We start from the raw sequence: 20,764 nt of genomic DNA on the forward strand, positions 1-20,764 counted from the left end.
ATGCCAGTGGGGCAGAGCTATGCTTTTCAAGGTCGCCCAGACCTCTTTCTCAAGCTGATGACAATTTATACAGCACTTAACATACATTTAGTACAGTCCTTGCCCCCAAGGAGCTTAGAATCCAAGATCCATATCTCATGCATATGTAACATCCTCCTAGTTTAGCTAGGGGGAGCTAGATCTTAATGGTTAGACAGGAGTAGCAGCTCAGGTGCAATAGCCAGATGAGTTAAATTGTGGTCAGGGCTGAGAGGCTCTGCAGTTCAGCCCCTCTGGAATTTTCCCCTGCTTTGAGGCTTTTGGAGGAGGGCCTTAGAGGCAGTGGGTGGATCTGAGGAGTGGCTGGATGCACTCTTGAAGGAACTCAGCCAATCCCCAACAGAAGGCTTGGCAAGGGGCTGGGACTCCCGTAAAAGTGATGGAGCCTGCTCAGTAGGTGTGGTGGGAGAGGTGTAGAGAGTTAGAGGAAGATGTGAGGCTGGAAGAAGGAGACTACCAGGAGACCTAGTGGGATCGGGCCTGCCTAAGAGCCTGGAGCTAGAGAGGATGAAAACTGGCCCCCTGAGTGAGGATCACCTGTATAGCAGGGAAGGAGCAGCCCAGTTGATAGGCCTGGTAGCAGCAGCCAACCTGCAAGCAGTATAGGAGAGTGAGTACACCTGCATCCCCTGGGCAGATAGGGAAACAAGATTAGCCCCCTACTAGTGACTGTTTATCCATTTAAAGGAACAGAAGCCAGATCCCCTGCTCAGGAAAACCTCCAGATTGCTGGGTGAAGAGGAGAGCTTCATCTAAGGTCTGGGGTGGAACAGCGCACAACGCTAGCCAGCTCTCCAACAGAGAATGTGTTGCAGAAGAGAAGCTTGTGAATAGTTCTAGGAAGCTTGTCCTCAGTTATCGGTTCCCTTGGATATCCTATACCTCCCGTACCCTATTCAAGTTCTAAATTGCCTAAATAAACAACAAAACAAACGCTCAAGGATTGATTTTTGACTTGGAACATAAGCTTGTGTGGAGAATGCTGAATGCCTGGCTGTGCAGGACTATAGGGGGACCCAATTCATTAGCAACCGCTAAGAGGTAGTGCTACACATACATACACATACTAGAGCCAAATTAGAAAGGAGCCAGTTAACCTACCAGCATGCAATTGGAGTATGGGAGGAAACCAACACAAGTACATGGAGGTCATGCAAACTTCATGCCGACAGAGTCCTGGTTGGGATTTGAGCAGAGGGCCCCAGTGCTGGAAGACATGAGTCTCAACCACTAAGCTGCTAGGATTGTACGCTACTTGAGGGTAGGGACCCAATGTAAATGTAACACACTAAATTGTCCACACCTGAAATAAAAACGGAAATAATGATATCTAATAAATACCTGGATTGAATTCTAATCTTTTTGTACCTTCCTGAATCTCAGCTTTTAATTTGAACAGTAATTCATTAATGCTGTTCCCCGCAGTACTTTTTATCCACTGCTAGATGCTTCCAGTTTTCTGGGTTGAATGGTGGCATCATCCAACTCACTTCATGTGAGCCCAGGCAGTCACAGTCCCGCACTTTGGATTCACAGTACTCCTGGACTCAGTGGCTCACCGTTCAGTCCAGAAGGAAAACCCACTGGATTAGCTTGAACTCAATTTTAATTGCTTTTAACCAGTTCCCTACCGTGCTATAGCCGAAGGACAGCTACAGCGCGGTTGTCTGGTTCTGGGACGATGACCATGGACGTCATTCCAGAACATGCCCCCAGCGGCACGCACCCAGAGCCGCCGGTGATCGCTGTGTCCTACGGACACAGCTGATCAAGTGATACAGTAAACGGCCAATCACGGCGGCCTTTTACCACGTGATCAGCTGTGTCCAATGACACAGCAGATCACCGGGTAAATACAGTTGCCAGTTGTCGGCTGCACTTTCCTTATGTTGATGCAGCGTGAGGAAAGTACTGCCGATAGCCTGCAATTGTCAGAGAAGTGATCGGCACTGATGATCAGTGCCCAGCAGTGCCGTCCACCTGTGCCCAGAAGTGCCACCCATCAGTGCTGCCCAGCAGTGCCGCTTATCAGTGCAGCATCATCAATTCCTCCTATCAGTGCTGCCTATCAGTGCAGCCTCATCAACGCACATCAGTGAAGGAGAAAAATTACCTGTTTACAAAATTTTATAATAGAAACAAAGAAAAACTTTTTTTTTCAGAATTTTTGCACTTTTTTGTTTATAGCGCAAAAAATAAAACACCCAGTGGCGAGTACATACCGCCAAAAGAAAGCTCTATTTGTGTGAAAAAAAATTATAAAAATTTCATATGGGTACAATGTTGCATGACCACGCAATTGTCATTCAAAGTGCAATAGCACTGAAAGCTGAAAATTGGCCTGGGCAGGAAGGGGGGAAAAGTGCCCGGTAGGCAAGTGGTTAAACACACCTCTTAAATATCCATTCAAGCCCCTGCTGCTTGAGCTCTTGTAGACTGCACTTTTCTCAGTGAGATGTTTAAAGGGGATTCCCTAATAGCTGTACACAAAAGTTGGGGTCACATTCATGATGTACGTAATTATGATGCCTTACTATTAAAGTGTATATTTAGGCAAAACCTTTTTTAGTTGTGGATAGAGCGGTGATGGGTTAGACACTTCCGCACGTATTATTGTGTGTGTGTGTGTGTCCCCATTGGAGAGATTCGCCCCTCTATATATACTGGTCATCTCTGTCAAAATGAGGAGCTTGAGGTGATTGTAGCCGTATTAGTGCATTTGCGACAGAAACAATTGAGTACTGTCCGTGATACTTTTTTTATTTGCACTAATATACAATTTTAAGGACAAGCTTTCGGGGAATGTCCCCTTCTTCAGAAGACACAGATACCTGAAGAAGGGGACATTTCCCGAAAGCTTGTCCTCAAAATTGTATGTTAGTGCAAATAAAAAAAGTATCGCGAACAGTAATCAATTGTTTCTGTCAAAATGAGGAGACATTCAACAATTTAGAGCTTTTCACATAACTACACCCTGTTCCAAATTATTATGCAAATAATATTTTTCTCATTTACCTAAATAATTGATGTAAATAACAGTCAGCATAATTCTCATGTTATCAACTATTAAGAGTACAATTCAAATTTTATTGAACAAACCTCCTAATGATAACAGTATTTTTTTTAAACATAAAACACTTACAATGCACTGTTCCAAATTATTACGCACAGTAAGTTTCAAAACACTTTATAGGTTGTAAAGAACTGAAAATTGTAATTTGTTGTGTTTGCAGCATATTTACTGAAATCAAAAGCTATTTCAATCAAACTTTTAACAACGTTAACTTTTTAAACATTTTAACAGGTCACGTTACATTGTAACATAGGACCCCTTATTTGATAGCAGCTTCACAAGTCTTGCATCCATTGAACTTGTGAGTTTTTGGACAGTTTCTGCTTGAATTTGTTTGCAAGATGTCAGAATAGCCTCCCAGAGCTGCTGTTTGGATGCGTTAAATGCCTCCCACCCTCATAGATCTTTTGCTTGAGGATGCTCCAAAGGTTCCCAATAGGATTGAGGTCAGGGGAGGATAGAGGCCACACCATGACTTTCTCTCCTTTTATCCCCATAGCAGCCATTGATGCAGAGGTATTCTTTGCAGCATGAGATGGTGCATCGTCATGCATGAAGATGATTTTATTATGGAAAGCATAGTTCTTCCTTCTGTACCAGGGAAGAAAGTGGTCAGTCATAAACTCCACATACTTTGCAGAGGTCATCTTTACACCTTTAGGGACCCTAAAGGGGCCGACCAGCTCTGTTCCCATGATTCCAGCCCAAAACATGACTCCACCACCGCCTTGCTGATGTCGCAGCCTTGTTGGAACAGGGTGGCTGTCCACCAACCATCCACTACTCCATCCATCTGGACCATCCAGGGTTGCACGGCACTCATCAGTGAACAGGACTGTTTGAAAATTAGTCTTCATGTATTTTTCTGTCCAATGCAGCCGTTTCTGCTTGTGAGCATTGGTTAGTGGTGGCCGAATAGAAGGTTTATGCACAGCTGCAAGACTCTGAAGGACTCTACACCTTGATATCCGTGAGACTCCAGAGGCACCAGCAGCTTCAAATATCTGTTTGCTGCTATGTAATGGTATTTTAGCAGCTGCTCTCTTGATCCGATGCATGGATCTGGCAGAAATCTTCCTCAATGTGCCTTTATCTGCACTAACCTGTCTGTGCTCTGAATCAGCCACAAATCTCTTAATAGTGCGATGATCACGCTTAAGTTTTCGTGAAATGTCTAATGTTTTCATACCTCGTCCAAGGCATTGAACTATTTCACTCTTTTCGGCAGCAGAGAGATCCTTTTTCTTCCCCATATTGCTTGAAAATGGTGCTCTGCTTAATAATGTGGAACACCCTCCTTTAGTAGTTTTTCCTTAAATTAGGCTCACTGGCCAATCTAATTATCACAGGTGTCCGAGATTGTTTTCAGTGATCAAAAGAGCCCTGACACACAATGCCATCCATGAGTTAAACTGAAAAACAAAATATTTAATCTTTGTGACACTTAAATAGAATTTGCATAATAATTTGGAACAGGGTATAGATGTAAGGGGAAATCTTCTTATGGGAACAACAGTTGTCTAAAATAGGGGTTCCCATAACCTTGGGAGATTTCTTCTAATATCTTCTTGCATCTCCATATTTATAAAACTATAAGTCTTCACAACCTACAGAAACCTTTGCTTGCTTTTGCCTTGTTGCAAAAAAACAGTGGCCACAGTGGTCACATTATCAGGAGCCCATTCTGCTAGCTCCAAATCATAACCACAAACCGGGAGCTGTCTGTGACAGCTTGGTCAGTGTGCTGGGAGCGTGCAGTGAGCACAGAAACTTTGGCTGTCACTTTGGACGTATATGTGTCATGTGTACGTATTAAGGCCCACCCTTCTTGCTGCCACACATATGCATTATGTGGTCAGCAAGAGGTTAAAATTGTAATTAGCACACAAAATGTTATGGGAACATTAGATGTACTAGCAGATTTAGATACACTAACAAATTGAAGCCAAACTACAACTCACACTGTAGTTATAGCACTTTCATTTCTTTTGGGATAAAGGTTTTAATTGCATAAATAAAAGCTGATCACGTTAAGCCCTCCTGTCAGTGTTGAATGGCTTGTCTCATCCCTGTAACTGCAAGAGCGTTTTCTGTTGAAAAACAACAGACTTACTGACTGGATCACCAGATGAAAATAGAAGAAAGCCTAAAAAAGGAAACTAATGCAGCCATCACATCTGAAAACTTGTAAGCTGCAATATAATAAATGTTTGCTTTTGGGTTTAATACGACTTCATGTGTTTTATACTTATAATTTTTTATTTTACTTAAGGAGCCAGCTCACCCAAAATTCCTTTTTCTGTTTTGGTAAAGTACCTGACAGTGTCCTTTATATCTTGGGGACTGAGGGTTCCATTGGTGAAATCTCAACATTCAGATTCCAGAGTTTGCACATCTGCTGTGCCTGTCATGAGGAGATCCCACTGTCCCTACTGGATTTTTTACTTATTTTTATGATGGTGAATGTACCAGGTGCCAAAACACATAAAGCCAGGCAGGGGCACCCTACATCTCCCAGGTGGACAGGATCAGAGATGAGAATTATGGCAAGAGCTTCTCTTGCAGCATACAACACATACAGTGTCTCACCTAAGGCAACCATAATGCTTTTGAGTGGGATGACCCTTTAGTATGAATAATGTATATTTAATGACCAGTGAAAGTCTTGAGTAAAAGGTGGCATTTTCCCTTACTTTAGAATCTGAAGTAGTTCCAAACAGTATACAGTGATAATATCACTGCACAACGTATAAAATATAAATGATGGAAAATTACAGTGCTGAGGTGTATTTTTATGATGCTAATGAAATGCAGATTTTTATAAACTGTAATTGTGTTAACTGAATGTTACACCTAGCCAGAAGAATAGATTGCATAATAATCCTTCTGCAAAAAGAAACAAATGTTTATCAATATGAATAGTTATGTTTAAAGAATTATAGAAAATGTAGCTAGAAAGTACTCTCCCAGAAGCCACTGAAAAACTGCGCACAGCTCGGGGAGCAGCCCAACTCCGAGCTCCCCTCTCCCAGCACTCCTCCAGGTAGTATTTTATACTTTTATTAAATAATTACCTTTTACAAAAGTCTTCAGGCTAGTGACGTAATGCTGCAGGGTGCTATTCTTCTCTGGGATGGGCAATCCGCAGTGATGCAGAGAGTGGCGCTGATGTGATGTCAACTCGGCACTCTTCGACATTACTCTGTGAGTGCAGGATGTCACACCTTGCACTCACAGTATGTCCTCAGTTTTCTGGACTGAAAGATGCTGGGCATGATTCAACATACAGTGGGGCAAAAAAGTATTTAGTCAGCCACCAATTGTGCAAGTTCTCCCACTTAGAAAGATGAGAGAGGCTTGTAATTGGCATCATAGGTAGACCTCAACTATGAGAGACAAAATGAGAAAACAAATCCAGACCATCACATTGGCTGATTTGGAAAGAATTTATTTGCAAATTATGGTGGAAAATAAGTATTTGGTCACCTACAAACAAGCAAGATTTCTGGCTCTCACAGACCTGTACCTTCTTCTTTAAGAGGCTCCTCTGTCCTGCACTCGTTACCTGTATCAATGGCACCTGTTTGAACTTGTTATCAGTATAAAAGACACCTGTCCACAACCTCAAACAGTCACACTCCAAACTCCACTATGGTGAAGACCAAAGAGCTGTCGAAGGCCACCAGAAACAAAATTGTAGACCTGCACCAGGCTGGGAAGACTGAATCTGCAATAGGCAAGCAGCTTGGTGTGAACAAATCAACTGTGGGAGCAATAATTAGAAAATGGAAGACATACAAGACCACTGATAATCTCCCTCGATCTGGGGCTCCACGCAAGATCTCACCCCGTGGGGTCAAAATGATCACAAGAACGGTGAGCAAAAATCCCAGGAAAACACGGGGGACCTAGTGAATGACCTGCAGAGAGCTGGGACCAACGTAACAAAGGCTACCATCAGTAACACACTACGCCGCCAGGGACTCAGATCCTGCAGTGCCAGACATGTCCCCCTGCTTAAGCCAGTACATGTCCAGGCCCATCTGAAGTTTGGTAGAGAGAATTTGGATGATCCAGAAGAGGATTGGGAGAATGTCATATGGTCAGATGAAACCAAAATAGAACTGTTTGGTAGAAACAGAACTCGTTGTGTTTTGAGGAGAGAGAATGCTGAGTTGCATCCAAAGAACACCATACCTACTGTGAAGCATGGGGGTGGCAACATTATGCTTTGGGTCTGTTTCTCCACAAAGGGACCAGGATGACTGATCCATGTACAGGACAGAATGATTGGGGCAATGTATCGTGAGATTTTGAGTGCAAACCTCCTTCCATCAGCAAGGGCATTGAAGATGAAACGTGGCTGGGTCTTCCAACATGACAATGATCCCAAACATACCGCCCGGGCAACGAAGGAGTTGCTTCGTAAGAAGCATTTCAAGGTCCTGGCGTGGCCTAGCCAGTCTCCAGATCTCAGCCCCATAGAAAACCTTTGGAGGGAGTTGAAAGTCCGTGTTGCCCAGCGACAGCCCCAAAACATCACTGCTCTAGAGGAGATCTGCATGGAGGAATGGGCCAACATACCAGCAACAGTGTGTGCCAACCTTGTGAAGACTTACAGGAAACGTTTGACCTCTGTCATTGCCAACAAAGGATATATAACAAAGTATTGACATGAACTTTTGATATTGACCAAATACTTATTTTCCACCATAATTTGCAAATAAATTCTTTCCAAATCAGCCAATGTGATTGTCTGGATTTTTTTTTCTCATTTTGTCTCTCATAGTTGAGGTCTACCTATGATGCCAATTACAGGCCTCTCTCATCTTTTTAAGTGGGAGAACTTGCACAATTGGTGGCTGACTAAATACTTTTTTGCCCCACTGTAAAAGGACATCTACGGCTAAAAGAAATTGCTGTGGGGAATAACACTGAAAGGGAGGTGACTATTGCAGCCAGAGCTGCTTATTAAATTACCTGCTTAGAGACCTTTAAAAATTAGCCCAGAGCAGCTCAACATTTAGTCTACACCCCCTCCCCCCACACATTGGAGCCTTTTAACAGTATAAACATGCTCCATTTCCTACACCCTAATTTCATCTAAATGTTTTCTCCTTCTAGTTTTTGGCCCCTTTCACACAGTGCGGACTATCAGTGGATCCTCTTGCTTAGAAGGGGATCTGCCCACTGAGCAAGCGGATGACAGGTCAGTGTCCACTCTGCCTATGAAGAGCGGACATGGGCACAGCCCACTGTCCTTTATGGGCTGTCTGATAGAAATGGAACACCTATTTTATTTCCATCTGACTGTCATCCGATCCGATCCACCAGAGAGATGGCGAATGGATCTCCATCCCTCTGTTTTAAGCAGACAGGCTCAGATCGGATGTAGGCGGGTATAAACTGACACATGTCCATTTACATCTGCGGCTTCAAAGAGAGCAATGGAGCGTCTGGTCAGGTCTGCTTGAAAAATGGACAGGCAGGCCCAATTGGTCCGCTAGTGAGAAAGAGCCTTAGATAGAGGGTTGAAAAACGAGAGAAAGAGAAGTAAAGAGAGAAAGAGATAAAGTGTGAGAAAGAAAGTGAGAGGAAAAGAGAAAGAAAGAAAGAGAGAGAGAGAGAAAGAAAGAAAGAGAGAGAGAGAGAGAGAGAGAGAGAGAGGTAAAGAGGTCAGGAAATAAAGTAAAAAGAGAAGGAAAAAAGTAAAGCGAGAAGTTAAGAATGAAAGGACAAAAGGTAAGAAGAGAAGATACGAAGAAAAGGGTGGAAGAAAAGAATAAAGGAAGAAGGTAAAGAGGGAGGGAAGTAGTGTAAAGTGAGAAGGAAAGGAAATAAGTAAATAATTGGAGGTAAAAAGTGAAGAAAAGAAGATAACGAGGGAAGGAGAGAAGGTATGGATGGAATAAAAGAATAAAAGGGGAGAAGGTAAGGAAAGAAGGTATGGAGGGAAACAAAAAGGTAAATGATGGCAGGTAAAAATGGAAGAAAAGAGGTTAAAGAGTGAAGAAAAGATATGGAGGGAATGAAAGAACAAATGATAGTAAGGTAATGAGAAAGGAAAGAAGGTAAAGTTCAAAGGAAAGCAGAAAAGGTAAGGAGGAAAGAAAAAAGAATGTAAGTAGAAAATGAAAGGAAGGATGGTAAGCAGGGAAGAAAGAAAAGGAAAGGCGATAAAGAGAGAAGGAAAGAAGGTATAGAGGAAGTGTAATGGGGCAAAACTAAGAAGGAATGAAAAAAAGTTAAATGGAGAAGGAAAGGAAGAAGGATAGAGAAAAAAAAGGGAGGGGAAGGAAGAAATAAGATTTTGAAGTGTTAAAATAGGTTTTCAATAGCCATATGAATGTGTTGCCAACATCAACCCTTGTTATGAATTCCCCTGCAGTGTCCAGAGGTAGTTTGGAATATGCAGAGTATTCTAACACTATGTCAAGGAGAGGCCAAATGTGATTACTGAGCCAGCACAGCATGGATTTGTTTAGATCCTGTGACAGAAACAATTGAGTACTGAAGTTTTTTATTTGCACTAAGATACAATTTTGAGGACAAGCTTTCAGGGTATGTCCCCTTCTTCAAGGTCCAGGCAGTACTAATACACAAAGTTTTAGCAGAATGTTAGAAGAGATGTTGAAAGGGGGAGGACCTTGAAGGGGACATACCCCGAAAGCTTGTCCTCAAAAGTGTATGTTAGTGCATAAAAAAAGTATCACGTCAGTACTCAATTGTTTCTGTCGCACGTGCACTAATACGGCTACAATCACCTCAAGTTTAGATCCTGTGAGTTCCTCACTGGACACCAATCGATATGTTTGTGTCCCGAAGTAGCACAAACTAGGTGTAAAGTTCTCACCTAGCTTCTGAGAAAAGACTGTGTATTTCAATATTCAAAATTCTGAAAAATGTATTAATCCATAGCTCTTATACTGCACAATTAGAAAACTTCCTGCAAAAGCTTGGCTCTGAAGAGATAGGATGCTAGACATCAAAAGGGTCATCTTCATGGTAAAATATTCTACTAAGTGTAAAGAATTGGGTTTTGGTTTTCAAACATTGGAGAACAACAGCTAAAATCATTACTCTTACTTTCTGATCCATAATTCTCTTAGATTGTAAACTCCCAGGATCAAGGCCCTCCTAACCCTCTTGTATTGTACTGTATCGTTGCTGTATTGTCTCCCTTTATATGGTAAAGCGCTGTTGGCGCTATATAAATCCTGTATAGTAATAATAATAATAACTGACCAGTTATGAAATCTTGAAGATAGTGGTTACAAAAATCCTACCTGTGGTAATTAGGTAATATGCAGCACCCAGCCCCACCCATCCAACTGAATAGTCTAAGTGGGTAGCAACTTATTTTGATCTTTAAGGTATAAAAATGCAGCTCTGCAATCAAATCTTGGTCATATGCAAGAGGTCCCATCTATGTGGACTATGGTCTGCGGTTTCCATCCAACCCTAGGAGCAGGGGAATACTTTTTCTCCTTTTCATTTTCAAAATGTTTGTTTATGAATGTCTCACGTTGTAACTTTTTTAATAACGTTCTGTATTTTTTGTATGCACTGCCTGCATGGGGATATTAAATATAAAACTAATAAGCTGGTTTTTGATTGCTCTAAAGAATGCACAAATCTAAAGAGATACTTTTGTGTGTAGTTATTTTGTATCATCAGTGCCTACAGACTTGTAAATCACTGGCAATTTTATGATTGCATCATGTGTCTGCCCCACATGTTCTCTTTACTGCGGCAGTTGTCTGACAGCAAATGAGATGACCAATCTGATTGCATACAGAGTAGTGTCAGTGTGTGGAAGTTATTGTATCTGTCATAGGCAGGGACAGATCTCATTACCAGGAACAGAATTCTGTGTGTCATGATGTGTGCGTGGGCAGTGGGCATAAGGGTCCCAGCTCACGATAGCTTGGGGAAATTCAGAAGTGTGGGGGAAAACCTTGCTGCTACATAACCATTAGAGTACAAAGATTGTATGGAAGGTTTGCATCTGCCTGTGTGTGTTCAGCCAAATTGTACTTTTGGTACAGTCTCCCTCTACTGGTTGATGGACTGTACAAGACTGTGAGCATGTGTTTGCACTGTATAAGGTTCAGTTCGCACAGCAATGGAGAGATGCTGGAGCGCTTTGCCGCTTCAGTAGCTGTTTGTTGCCTGCTGAGGTTGAGGGGCAGATTCAGCACATCACTTAGCTCCTTTATTTGTACAAACTTTATTTGAAGTGTACAAAACCTACACTTCATTCATGGTGCTGTACAAAAGCGTGATGCGTTGCACTACCGTACAGTGCCATGCAATTCTATACAGTTCGCTACAATAAAATACAGATGTTTTGCAGAAATTATTAGCATTTTTTGTGCATGACTTCCTTTTTCATTTACTGAACGAAACAAAAATATCCTGTTTATGTCAACTGCATGTGACTACTGGTTGACATTTCCAGGTACATTCATGGTGCCATGGTTTGAACAAGTGATCAGTCATGGATCACAGGCATTACAGTACTCTATATATAAAAAAAAAAAGACAAAGAATGTTAACCCATTCAGCTCTTCTGGCATGTGCAATATACCAGGGCATTCAAAGGGTCAAGACAAGCTCACCACTGCAGTGGCAGCCATAAGCTTGTTTCTATCTTTCGCAGCAGGTTCAGGGAATTAGGTAAAAGTGATCTGAGCGATCTTTGGCATTAATAATAGACCGCTGATGTTCCCATAAAGAGTACCTATTATGTGTCCAATGCTATCACATAAGGCAGAAATGACACCAGTGTGATACCAATAAAGTAAAAAAAAACAAAACTAAAGTGTTAAAATGAAAAAAATAAAAATAACCCAAAAATGTTTAAATATCCATATTGTCCTGCACACACACATGCAAATTTAAACATTGGATGCTTCTGTGCATGCTGGAGTGAGAGAAATAATTGTAGGTCCTTCAATTATGATTAACTCTAGAATGGTGAGCTGTAAAACGTAATTGCAGCTTTGCCTATTGATAAATTTGGGTATTGTAAAGTTCTGCTGTTTTGCAGGTGCATGTGGTTTTGGGGCACTTGGTATATATTTACTCATCATGAGCTCATCTTTTATTTTGCACAGAAAAATTGTGGATTATATTGTTTGTGTGCTGTGAAATTAATTTTAATGTAAATTTTCACTGAAAATATAGATTTGATAAACAGTTTAGCAATTATCATGCAACATAAAAACTGCAACTACCATTTTTGTATTCTATAGGCCTCCTGCTTTCAGAAAATATATAATGTTTGGGGGGTTAAGTAATTTCAAATTTAAGGTGTGAAAAAAAGTGCTCTGGAAGAGAATCAGTTATTGGAACAAGAGTTTGTTGTTGTATTTTTTTTTTCTAATTTGATGCCTTTAAATTTTTACATATCAATTTTTTTTTCATTAGCGATGTAGTGGCTGGCAGGTGGGACAGAAGGGAGGGTGCAGGCATCCAACATACCCAAAAATGTTTAGCTTTAAAGAAAGTGAAGACTGGAGTCACAGGCGACAGGACTTATAAATATTAATATATATAGACATATAAGCTATTTGTGAAAGCTTAATTGAACAGGTTGAAGTTAGAAGCTGATTGGCTACCATACAGAACTGCACCGGATTCTGAGTGCACCAGTTTTAGTACCTTAGATTGTACATCCCTTGATGTGAATGTACAATATATATGTAAAGTGCTGCGCAAATTGATGGTGCTATATAAGTACCTGAAATAAATAAATAAATCTCTCCCAATGGTCTTTGCAGTTCTTTAATATTTATTGGACAACACATAGCTGGCATACCTCTCATAATACACATGGGTCCTGTCTGTGATACAGACCTTTTTGCATTGCTTTAAGATACTGTCCAGCCAACTGTGTTTAAAGGGTTAATCATTTAAAAAAATGAGAAGCAAGTCTATATAATGCAGAGAGAATAGAAGGGAAACACGTATGATGAGGGGCCAGGGGGTCCCCTCTAGCAGCAGCAAAGGGATGGCCAGGGACTCCCTTGGGCTTCAGCTGCCTCTCTTGGAAGGACCCAGAGAGGGGGGAAATGGGTGTTGTCCTGTGGATGAACTTTCACCTTGCGAACTCTGCTCTTCTTTTATTGAAGACTTGAAAGAAGAGGGGGAATGGAGTTAAAAAAAAACAAAAAAAAAAAGCAGAGAACGAAAGGGAGGGGGCTTCCTAGGAGTGTCACCGCCGTCTCTTCTCTAGTGACCCCCTCCTCTCTTGCAGGCCAGACCCACAAGTTAGATTTGTGAGAGTTCAAGCCAAAAGCATCACCTCGAGCACTGATGCAACCCTCATAGCCAGAGTTAATGGAATTAAAAGAGGGTGACGCTATATGTGTAAAGCAAAACTGCTCTAAAAAATACAACATCTAATGCCAGCAGGTCGATCGGTAAGGAGCAGCTGCCTTTGTGAGAGTTTAATGATTTCAGAGAAGTCACATCTAATACTCTAAGGTTGCTGCAGAACATCTCAGAGCAGATATGTCAATCAGTGCTGTTTAGAAACCAGGTTAAAAACAAAACTTCCTAGCTTTAGTGATATTTATGTGATGCAAGAAGTTGTAGAACAGCGGGCAGTTGTAGTTAAATTTATCCCTAGTCCATAACCATCACTTCAAGGAACTTTTAAAGAACAATTATGAACATCTCACAGGTCGGGAGCTGTCATCATACAGGGATGGAGGGGTATAATTATAAACCAGAGAGTGATCGATCTGCCAATCATTCCCCACTTTTTTGCTGCTGAACGCCCCCTGAAAAACTAATGTTTTACATAATGTGAATGTAGAGCAGCCTTTCTTAGCTAGGGTTCAGTGGAACCCCATGGTCTTTTAGAGGGTGCTAGGGGTTCCCTGAGCAGGGGGCAGAGTGAACTCCTGTCTGACCTTCCAAGTAAGGGGGCACTACAGTGACCACCAGTGTATGGGGGTCCTTCTCACATTGACCACTGATATAGGGGCACTTCTTGCACTGGTAACCTATGTAAAGAAGCACTCCATTAATTACTAATGTCAGGGGTCACTTCTCCACCGACCACCAAAGTAAAGGCCCATTATACATTTAATGTCTACATTTCGTTCCAGGCCAATATTATTAAAAATATTGGCCAAAGGTGAACAATCCCTCATTCTTCCATGAAAGCACTGCTGTGTGTTGCTACCACTGTAGAGGGTCCCAGTCTTTCCATGAAAAGAAGATATGAAGATATGGACAGGTAAAAGAAATAAACCTGCTCATTTTTGGGAAGCCTTAGACATGGACTTCTTAAGGAACTACAATCCCCACAGGTGGTACATTAGGGGCTTTTGGTGCTTGGAACATCTGTGACGGTACAAACAAAATCTCACAAGAGCAGTCTCAGCATCACCCACTCTTCTTTAATTTAACCATAGAAAAAAACAATATATCTTGAAAACTGTTAAAATTCATATGGTCAATGACCTTGCTATTTGCATGCTTTCTCAAAGCAACAGATTGCCTTAGCCTGATGAATTTTGGTTGTTTTTAAAAAATATTCTGTTTTCAGGTTAAGTAAAGAAAAATGGATGAAGCCGGGAGTGCCCTTGTGAGATTTTCTTTTGTATCTTATACATAGGCTAAACATACAAGAGAGCAGTGAGACCTGTTTTCTACAGATTTATGCATAGGGATTGCCTATGGCAACAGCACTTAACCACTTCCCGCCTACCTGGCACATATCTGCAGCCTCTCAGCGGGTGGGCTTTAATGCTGAGTGGCTGCATATATGCAGCCCTAGGGAAACATTTTACTGTGCTGAAAGCTCACTCCCGGCACAGTAACGAGTGAGTACCGGAACACTCCCGATGCATACGTGCGAATGGGAGTTTTTCAACTATGTGATCACTGTGACTGCCAATCACAACAGTCACATGATTAGATTTCCCGCTTCCACCTCCCAGCCTGCAGTTAACCAAACTGTTCATCTGGAACACAGTGCCCCTAACACTGCGGTTGCATTCACACTTGAGTGATTTCTGGCTTGAAGCTCCAAAGAGGCTCAAACTTAAAAAATCAATTGTTGTCTATGGTGCTTGTTCACAGGATCAGGTGTGAACAGGCACAATAGAGAACAATTGATTTTTAAAGTTTGAGCATTTTTGGAGCTTCAAGCTACAAATCGGTCAAGTGTGAATGCAGCTTAAAACAGCCCCTGCCTGAACTCCCCAACATTTACCCACATTTTAACCTAATCCTTAAAGTCAGCTCTTAACGTATTCTCCCTGTTGAACACTTAATCCCTAGCCAACATTTAAAGTGGTTGTAAAGGAAATTTTAAAACAAACATGTCTATACTTCCCTGCTCTGTGCAATAGAATTGCATAAAGCAGCCCCGATCCTTCTCTTCTCAGGTCCCCCCCCCCCAGCACTCGTCTCCTCCTCTCTTGTTGGTGCCCTCAATAGAAAATCGATTCCCATGGGGGCATTTGTGTAGGCCCTGAGTCCCACTGTTGGGTTGACACAGACAGTGGGACAGAGTTGATTGAAACTGCTGCTATCGATCTGCCCAGTAAAGAGGGACAAAGCCAGGAAAGCCATAGCTCTCATGCACAGTGCTGGATTGCGATGGGGCTAAGGTAAGTATAAGGGGGGCATTCTTTTACACAGGTTTTTTACCTTATTGCATAAAATGCATTAAGGTAAAAAACCTTGAGGCTCTAGAACAATGGTCTCCAAATTGTGGCCCTGGAGACAAATGTGACCCTTTACCTGCTTTCATCCGGTCCTTGAACCATTATTCCCCCCACAGTCAGCAACAGTGGGACAAAGTACCTGCCCCTGACTCCAAAAATGAGGCACTATTCCTCTCATGGAAACCAATGATGGGGCACTATTCCTCCTATGGACACCAACAACGGGGCACTATTCCTCCCACTGACACCAACGACGGGGCACTATTCCTCCCACTGACACCAACGACGGTACACTATTCCTCCCACTGACACCAACGACGGGACACTATTCCTCCCACTGACACCAACGACAGGACACTATTCCTCCCACTGACATCAATGACAGGGCACAATTCTTCCTACTGACACTGACACCAAGGGCGGTACACTTTTCCTCCCACAGACACCAAGGGCGGTGTACTTTTCCTCCCACGGACACCAAGGGCAGTGCACTTTTCCTCTCACGTACACCAAGGGCAGTGCACTTTTCCTCCCACGGACACCAAGGGCGGTGCACTTTTCCTCCCACGGACACCAAGGGCGGTGCACTTTTCCTCCCACGGACACCAACGACGGTGCACTTTTCCTCCCACGGACAACAACGACGGTGCACTTTTCCTCCTACAGACAACAATGATGGGTCACTATCCCTCCCACTGACATCGATGATGGGGCACTATTCCTCCCACGACACCAACGATTGGGGTACTGTTAACTCCTAATGACACCAAGACATTGTCCACACCCGCTGGCCACAGTGCGGCCCTCCTAAAGTCGTAAACTGGCCTTTCATTTAGAAAGTTTGGAAACCCCTGCTCTAGAACCTCTAACACTTAAAGTATGAATCTGCACAACAGTAATCTTTCAGGCTAGGTTCACACCTCTGTATGTTACAATTGATTTGTTTTTCCGGAGTGTTTTGGAACACTCATTTTTAATGTCACCTTGGTGTGACTTGAGTGCCAGAGAGTGTAAAGTCACATCAAAGTTACACAACATGAACAGAACTGTCATACTTTCCTATCAGCAAAAAAAAAAAAAGTTGCATCAAAGTCCCACCCATCACATCAAAGTGGAATCAAAGTCAATACTTTCCTATTGGCAAAAAGATCCCCAAAAACGCATCAAAATTGGAACACTTGTGTTTTTGGTGTGTTCATTTGATGTCTGTTGCACAAAAAAATACAATCTGCTGTGGGAAAAAAGTCCCTGCACCTTAAAAAAAAAAAATGCACCGGCTCAAAATGACGGTAGTGCATTTCTACAAACTGGAAACCGCACTGAAAAACGCTCAAGTGTGAACTTAGGGGCAACATTTGGTAAATACTGGAGGATTAATCATCCAACAATATCTTATATCTCTTGTAGAATCTGGTAAGGTCTCTGCTCTAAATCCCTAGGTCCGCACACCTGCTGTGCACATTATGAGAGGTTTCCACTGCCTGTTATATTTTCATTATTAAGAGGACAGAGCCTAGCAGGCTCTATGTGTAACAAAAATGGTTATATTTTTAAGTGGAATGGCTATTAAAACTAATATCTAAATCCCCCAATTCCTGACCACACACACATCAATTTTCAGGCAATTTAATTGTAACAACAATGGAATGGATCAGGGCAATCTACTTTCAACATTGCAGATCACTTCAAGGTGTCTGCAAAAATTATTGGTGGAAGGTCACATTCACATTTACAGTGCCTTGAAAAAGTATTCATACCTCTTGAAATTTTCCACATTTTGTCATGTTACAACCAAAAACGTAAAATGTATTTTATTGGGATTTTATGTGATACACCAACACAAAGTGGCACATAATTGTGAAGTGGAAGGATAAATGGTTTTCAAAATTTTCTACAAATAAAATATCTGAAAAGTGTGGCATGCATTTACATTCAGCCCCCTTTATGCCAATACCCCCAACTAAAATCTAGTGGAACCAATTGCCTTCAGAAGTCACCTAAATAGAGTCCACCAGTGTGTAATTTAATCTTAGTATAAATACAGCTGTTTTGTGAAGCCCTTAGAGGTTTGTTAGAGAACAATAGTGAATAAACAACATCATGAAGCCCAAGGAACACACCAGACAGGTCAGGGATAAAGTTGTGGAGAAGTTTAAAGTAGGGTTAGGTTAGAAAAAAAATATCCTAAGCTTTGAACATCTCATGGAGCATTCTTCAATCCATCGTTCGAAAATGGAAAGAGTATGGCACAACTGCAAACCTGCCAAGACATGGCCATCCATTTAAACTGACAAGCCGAGCAAGGAGAGCATTAATCAGAGTAGCAGCCAAGAGGCCCATGGTCACTCTGGAGGAGCTGCAGAGATCCACAGCTCAAGTGGGAGAATCTGTCCACAGGACAACTATTAGTCTTGCACTCCACAAATCTGGCCTTTATGGAAGAGTGGCAAGAAGAAAGCCATTGTTAAAAGAAAGCCATAAGAAGTCCTGTTAGCAGTTTGCAGGAAGCCATGTGGGGGGCACAGCAAACATGTGAAAGAAGGTGTTCTGGTTAGATGAGACCAAAATGTAACTTTTTGGCCTAAAAGCAAAATTGCTATGTTTGACGGAAAACTAACACTGCACATCATCCTGAACACACCATCCCCACCGTGAAACATGGTGGTGGCAGCGTCATGTTGTGGGGATGCTTTTCTTCAGCAAGGACAGGTAAGCTGGTCAGAGTTGATGGGAAGATGGATGGAGCCAAATACAGGGCAATCTTAGAAGAAAACCTGTTAGAGTCTGCAAAAGACTTGAGACTGGGGCGGAGGTTCACCTTCCAGCAGGACAACGACCCAAAACATACAGCCAGAGCTACAATTAAATGGTTTAGATCAAAGCATATTCATGTGTTAGAATGGCCCAGTCAAAGCTCAGACCAAAATCCAATGGAGAATCTGTCGCAAGATTGCTGTTCAGAGACGCTCTCCATCCAATCTGACAGAGCTTGAGCGATTCTGCAAAGATGAATGGGCAAAAATGTCTCTCTCTAGATGTGCAAAGCTGGTAGAGACATCCCCAAAAAGACTTGCAGCTGTAATTGCAGTGAAAGGTGGTTCTACAAAGTATTGACGGGCTGAATACAAATGCTGCCACTTTTCATATATTCATTTGTAAAAAATTTGGAAAACCATTTATCATTTTCCTTCCACTTCCCAATTATGTGCCACTTTTTGTTGGTCTATCACATAAAATCCCAATAACATACATTTACGTTTTTGGTGGTAACATGACAAAATGTGGAAAATTTCAAGGGTTATGAATACTTTTTCAAAGCACTGTAGTAGGTTTTGGAGCTGAAGGCTGGTTGCATTTGCCTGAAAACTCCCATTTGCTGGGAGTTGTAGTCGCCACCATCTGCTATTCAGGCTGCTTGACCAACCTGAATTAGACCAGGGCTTTCGATTCTTCAAAAAAAAAAAAAAATTGACAAACACATCTATAAAGCACCAAACAATTTATGATTAATGACACTTCAAATTATTCAAGGGACAAAAAATGCACACAAGACAGCATACACAACCTGATGCTTTGCACCACTTTCTGAGACTTCAGTTCCCCTGAACTTTTTCAGAGCAGGTAACCAACATATTGAAATGCTGGAGGCAATCCATACACAAACTGATATGACAATTTGTTACCAATCCATTCTTGTATGAACTCATCTCAGTACTAGAGACCCAGAAGTCCTCCAGTGTCAACATTCATGGCTTGTGCTAGCCAGAAAGCATTGTAACCGCACTAAAGGTCCATTGAGACTAATCAGTGTTCTACTGGTCCCTGTAAAATGTATGTAAAATATTGGAAAAATGAGAGCGTCACAACAATTTGATAAATAGCTTTTTTTTAATTAAACAATATAAAAAGGTAAAAAGCCAACACACATTTCAGTAACTCACCCTTCTCATCAAGGCTGTAAAATGAGATATATGAAAGTGCATGCAAAAATCAGATAAATAAATCAGAAATGTTATAGGTCTTACTGGACTTATCCAATCGCTCTCATTCTTTCAATAATCTAGAGGTGCATCCTTTCTTAGCAAGACATTTATTTATTACAGGCACTTATTTAGCGCCATTATTTTATATATTGTACATTCACATCAGTCCCTAACCCTCAAGGAGCGTACGATCTAAGCTCCCCAACTCAGATTCATACATACTAGGACCAATTAGACAGGAGCCAATTAACAACTTGCCATCCGCCCCGTAGCAGAAGTACTGCTACAGGGCGGCACAGTATATATACGTGATTTGCATTTCCAAGTAGGGGGGCGCGCGCAAACCGCCCTACCCACGCTGCTATTGGCGGCACTCGGTGATCGTTGGCAAAGCGGACACGGGAGAGAACTGTGTGTAAACAACACAGGTGTTTCTCCTGTCAGCATCGACATGTTGCTTTGTATCTCTCTGCACAGCAGAGATACAAAGCAGCATGTCTCCCAAGTAAAACAGCACACAATGTAAAACACACACAGCACACAGTTAACCCTTTGATCGCCCTTACCCTTCCTGTCCAGTGCCATTAGTAAAGTGTCAGTGCTTTATGTTAGCACTGATCACTGTATTAGAGTCATTGAGGATGTCAGTGGCAGTTAGTTCCCACCCAGTGTCGGTATCCCTGCCTCAGTCCCACTATAAGTCGCTGATTGCTGCCGCTACTAGTATATATATATATATATATATAAAAAGAAATTCCATTATGTATACCGCCATTTGTAGACACTGTAGCTTTCACGCAAACCAATTAATATACAATTATTGGGATTTTGTTTTTAGCAAAAACATGTAGCATAATACATTTTGACCTAAATTTATGAAGACATTTGATTTTTAATTTTTTTTTATTGGATATGTTTTATATGATTTGTTTATAGCGCAAAAAATAAAAAATGCAGAGATGATCAAATACCACTGAAAG

At 41.8% G+C, this 20,764-nt stretch overlaps 1 protein-coding gene across 10 annotated transcripts in view; it reads right to left on the minus strand.

Moving 5' to 3' along the window:
- LOC149467065 (uncharacterized) overlaps positions 1-20,764 on the minus strand; it is a 53,609-nt gene that overhangs the window by 24,306 nt on the left and 8,539 nt on the right. The gene's annotated exons all lie outside the window — the stretch shown is intronic.

Source organism: Staurois parvus, unplaced genomic scaffold, assembly GCF_062004578.1.
Source record: "Staurois parvus isolate SC_StPar_1 unplaced genomic scaffold, SC_StPar_1.0 ptg000124l, whole genome shotgun sequence".
Taxonomy (NCBI): domain Eukaryota; kingdom Metazoa; phylum Chordata; class Amphibia; order Anura; family Ranidae; genus Staurois; species Staurois parvus.